This window comes from Trichechus manatus, unplaced genomic scaffold, assembly GCF_000243295.1.
Source record: "Trichechus manatus latirostris isolate Lorelei unplaced genomic scaffold, TriManLat1.0 scaffold00057, whole genome shotgun sequence".
Lineage (NCBI taxonomy): Eukaryota > Metazoa > Chordata > Mammalia > Sirenia > Trichechidae > Trichechus > Trichechus manatus.
Genome location: NW_004443993.1, coordinates 10,334,607 through 10,340,108, shown reverse-complemented (window position 1 = coordinate 10,340,108; position 5,502 = coordinate 10,334,607).

Below are 5,502 nucleotides of genomic sequence, written 5' to 3'. Positions count from 1 at the left end.
TCTCATGTATCTACTTGAGCTAAGAAGCACACTCTTCACGAGTATCATTTTATGTCCCATAGCCCAATCTAATCTTTGTCTGAAGAGTTGGCTTCGGGAATGATTTTAGTTATGGGCTAACAGAGAGTCCAGGGGCCATGTTTTCCGGGGTCCCTCCAGTCTCAGTCAGACCATTAAGTCTGGTCTTTCTACCAGAATTTGAGTTCTGCACCCCACTTTTCTCCTGCTCTGTCAGGGACTCTGTTGTGTTCCCTGTCAGGGTGGTCATTGGTGGTAGCCGGGCACCATCTAGTTCTTCTGGTCTCAGGCTGATGCACTCTCTGGTTTACGTGGCCCTTTCTGGCTCTTGGGCTAATACTTTCCTCGTGTCATTGGTGTTCTTCATTCTCCTTTGCTCCAGGTGGGTTGGGACAAATTGATGCATCATAGATGGCTGCTCGCTAGCTTTTAAGACCCCAGACGCCACTCACCAAAGTAGGATGCAGAAGATTTTCTTAATAAACTTTGTTATGCCAATTGACCTAGACGTCCCCTGAAACCATGGTCCCCAAATCCCCGCCCCTGCTACTCTGTCCCTTGAAGTGTTGGGTTGTATTCAGGAAATTTCCTAGCTTTTGGTTTAGCCCAGTTGTGCTGACTTCCCACGTATTGTGTGTTGTCCTTCCCTTCACCTAATTCTTGTCTACTATCTAGTTAATGAATACCCTTCTCCCTCCCTCCCCACCCTCATAACAATCAAAGAATGTTTTCTCCTGTGTTTAAACCTTTTCTTGAGTTCTTGTAAGAGTGGTCTTATACAATATTTGTCCTTCTGTGACTGACTAAACTCACTCCGCATAATGCCTTCTAGATTTCTCCACGTTATAAGATGTTTCACAGATTCATTGTTGTTCTTTATCGTTGCGTAGTATTCCATTGTGTGAATATACAACGATTTGTTTATCCATTCATCCATTGATGGGCACCTAGGTTGTTTCCATCTTTTTGGTATCATGAACAGTGCTGCAATGAATATGGGTGTGCATATATCTATTTGTGTGGCGGCTCTTATCTCTCTAGGATATATTCCAAGGAGCGGGATTGCTGGATTGTATGGTACTTCTATTTCTAGCTTTTTAAGGAAGCGCTAAATCGATTTCCAAAGTGGTTGTACCATTTTACATTCCCACCAACACTGTGTAAGTGTTCCAGTCTCTCCATAACCTCTCCAACGTTTATTAATTTTTGGATTAATGCTAGCCTTGTTGGGGTGAGAAGGTATCTCATTGTAGTTCTGATTTGCATTTCTCTAATGGTTAATGATCATGAGCATTTCCTCATGTATCTGGTGGCTGCCTGAATGTCTTCTTTGGTGAAGTGCCTGTTTATATCCTTTGCTCATTTTTTAAATTGGGTTATTTGTCTTTTTGTTATTGAGGTTTTGCATTATCTTGTAAATTTTAGAGATTAGACCCTGATCGGATTTGTCGTAGCCAAAATTTTTTCCCAGTCTGTAGGTTGTCTTTTTACTCTTTTGGTGAAGTCTTCTGATGAGCATAAGTGTTTGATTTTTAGAAGCTCCCAGTTATCTAGTTTCTCTTCTGGTGCTTGTGTGTTGTTACTTATGGTTTGTATTCTGTTTGTGCCATGTAGTAGGGCTCCTAGCATTGTCCCTATTTTTTCTTCCATGATCTTTATCATTTTAAAATCTTATATTTAGGTCTTTGATCCATTTTGAGTTAGTTTTTGTGCATGGTGTGAGGTATGGGTCTTGTTTCATTTTTTTGCGGGTGGATATCCAGTTATGCCAGCACCATTTGTTACAGAGACTGTCTTTTCCCCAATTAACGGACTTTGGGCCTTTGTCAAGTATCAGCTGCTCATCAGTGGATGAATTTATCTGGATTCTCAATTCTGTTCCATTGGTCTATGTATCTGTTGTTGTACCAGTACTAGGATGTTTTGACTACCGTGGCGGTATAATAGTTTCCAAAATCAGGTAGTGTGAGGCCTCCCACTTTGTTCTTGTTCTTCAGTAACGCTTTACTTATCCGGGGCCTCTTCCCTTTCCATATGAAGTTGGTGATTTGTTTCTCCATCTCATTAAAAAAGTCATTGGAATTTGGATTGAATCAAGTCTTTCTTGAAGCAGTGTTGTATGCTGAGGTTTTTTGAGTCTCTTTAGGGACGAAAATGAGCGTACCGTTGTGAGTTTATGATCATTAAATTTAGTAATATGCATAAAGCAATTTCAACCTTGTATTTTATCTTCTATTATGGAATCTTACATGCCTACATGAGTAAGATCTCTCCTTCCTGAATCTGTAAACTTAGTTCTCATGTAAGGATGAAATTGTCACACTTCTCCAAAGGTTTCTATTTAAGTCATTGGGATAAGCTTGCACAAATTTCTTGGATTCCTTTGTGCATTCTTCGTCAGGTATATCCACATTGTTTAAGAAGGAACATCTATCTGAAAGAACTTCATACACCTTTGCCCTTCTTTTCATGCAAGATTCAAGTGTGTCAGTAATGGTGTCAGTCACACAAAATTGACCTCTGGCACTCAGTGATACTTGGAGCACTTCCGTCATTTACTTGTTTCTTTCCAATGCTTCTGCTGCAAAAGACCTCTTTAACGTGTTAAAAAGCAATGATGTCACCTTGAAGACTAAGGCGCACCTGACCCAAGCCATGGTGTTTTCAGTCGCCTCATATGCATGCAAAACCTGGACGATGAATAAGGAAGACTGAAGAATTGATGCCTTTGAATTGTGGCATTGGTGAAGAATATTGACTATCCCACGGACTGCCAGAAGAACAAACAAATCTGCCTTGGAAGAAGTACAACCAGAGTGCTCCTTAGAAGCAAGCATGGCGCGACTTCATCTCACCTACTTTGGACATGTTATCAGAAGGGACCAGTCCCTGGAGAAGGACATCATGCTTGGTAAAGTAGGGGGTCAGCGAAAAAGAGGAAGACCCTCCACGAGATGGATTGACACAGTGGCTGCAACAATGGGCTCAAGCAGAGCAACGATCGTGAGGCCGGCACAGGACTGGGCAGTGTTTCGTTCTGTTGTATATGGGGTCGCTACGAGTCAGAACTGACTTGACAGCACCTAAGAACACCAACAACAATGCACCTGTGATGGTGAACTGCTTGAGAATCAGTATTTGACAGGATTTGTTTTGTTGTGTTTTCAAAATTTTGTCTTAAATTATGTAAATACCCTGTTAATGACTGGAAGAGATCCGTGCAGGTCTTTCAATTTACTCCTGAATCTTGGAAAGCTTGACTCGTCTAATGAAAATACTACAATATACTATTCCATGTAACCAACATAAATACATACTCTTGTGTTTGCATTTTGTTGGTGATGTTTTCAGCTCCTCTTTTGGGATCTCCTTTTTGTGTCCGGCCTTCAGCAATATTGTCTAAGGCATCTAGAATTTGAGTGTATGATTCCAGGATTGCACTCATTGCCACAGCATGCGCTTCCCAACGTGTCTTAGAAAGACATTTTAAAACTCGGTCATGGCCTAAATATCGTTCAAGAAATCCCCAGTGGTGAGTTAGAGGCAGTCAAAAAACGTGTAGAGTGACTGAACAGTGGGAAAACAAATGAACTGCTTCCAGACAACAATCTGCTGCACTGTGTCCTTCAAGATAAGTGAATGTGCAGCACGTGGTATGAAAATGGCATTTTCATTACGTTCTAAAATTTTCTGTTGCGTGTCTTTATAACACCTTGACGTATGGGCAGCATTGTCATAGGCTGGCCTCTGCACTTAGAAAAATCAATTTTGCAAACTGCACATAAGTAGTGAAGCACTTGATCTGCAATTTCGTCACCAGTATGACTTTTTAGGCTCGTAAATGTGATAAATTGCTCGACAGGTTTTCTATCTGTTAGAGATACGTATCTTAAAATACTTAGCTGATCTGTCTGAGAAAGATCCGGAGTGGAATCTAAGACCAACTGAAATATTGAGCTATACTTATTTCACTGAAACTAGTTGATCAAACTTTATCACTTATTAAATTTATTAATTCTTCATACCTTGTTTTAGACATATACGACGGGTTGCCCTTTCCTGTAGTACCATGTTTTGAGATGTGACCTGTTAAAAACGGAACAAACTGAGCAACAAGTTCAAGTAAACCCCCAAAGTTTCCATGTTGTGGGGACCCAAACCCTTCTTTTCTTTCTCAAAAAGATAGTCCACATTCAGCGACTGTTATAATGACAGCAACAACGCGTTGCAAAAGGACTTCCCAGTACTGACATTCTTCATTAATGTGTGTTTCTAGTTCATGAGTTAAGCCAAAACCATGTCTTTGGCTTAAATATGACAACATACAATCTCTGTGAATTGAACTGTTTTCAGGTTTCTCAATCATTCGAGTTGCACCAATCACTAAATCCATCCATAGCAAATTGAGGATTAAATAATTTAGGACTGAATAGTTTGCAAACAAAACAATACACAGAGCTGATTGATGGAGAATACAGAATACACTCCCTCTTATAATTTTCAGCATTAGCTTTGCACCCGAGAAGTATATCCTGGCTACAGAATCTTGTTTGTTTGCCATCCAGAAATTTTCGACATGAATTTTCAAATGGTCCACTGTGATGCTGAAGTCACTTGGCCCTCACTTGGTTAGCAGGCAAGTGCTTAACTGCTGCACCACCAGGGATCGGGGTGGGAAGGGCTCTGAATTAATCCAATTACTGTAAAATGGTTGGGTGCTGAATGGTGGTACTACCTTCTCCCTTTTTATTCATATTCTTCTTTCTGCCTGCCCCCCTCGGTTCTTAGTTTTATAATCCTTCCTCCTATTTCTTCCCTTTTTGTATTCTCCAGAAAGATGTGTTGAAGTCTTAAGTCCCAAAACCTGTGAATGTGACCGTGTTTGGAAATAGGGTCTTTGAAGATGTTATCAGTTAACCTGAGGTCATACTGGGGTCGGGTGGGTCCTAATCCCATCTGAGTAGTGTCTTATAAAGGAGAAGAGACACAGAGAGACACAGAAGGGAGATGGCCATGTAATGATACATCTCCAAACCAAGGATTGCCAGCTGTCCCCAGAAGCCAGGAGAGACACATGGAACAGTTCCTCCCTCAGAAGGAATCAACAGGGCTCCCAGGCTCCAGAATTGAGCTAGTACCAGCTGCTGTCAAGTCGACTCCGACTCATGGCGACCCCATGTGTGTCAGAGTAGAACTGTGCCCCATAGTAGAACTGTGCCCCGTTTTCAATGGCTGAGTTTTTGGCAGTCGATCACCAGGCCTTTCTTCCAAGGCACCTTTGAGTGGACTTGAATGGACAACTTCTCGGTTAGTAGCCGAGTGCTTAACCGTTTGTGCCAACAGGGATTCCCTTCAGAACTTAGAATAAATTTCTGTTCTAATAAGCCACCCAGTTTGTGGTACTTTTTCACAACAGGCCTATGAAACACACCCCCACACCCACACCCACACCCCCACACGCACACACAAGTTCTTAGCTGCACG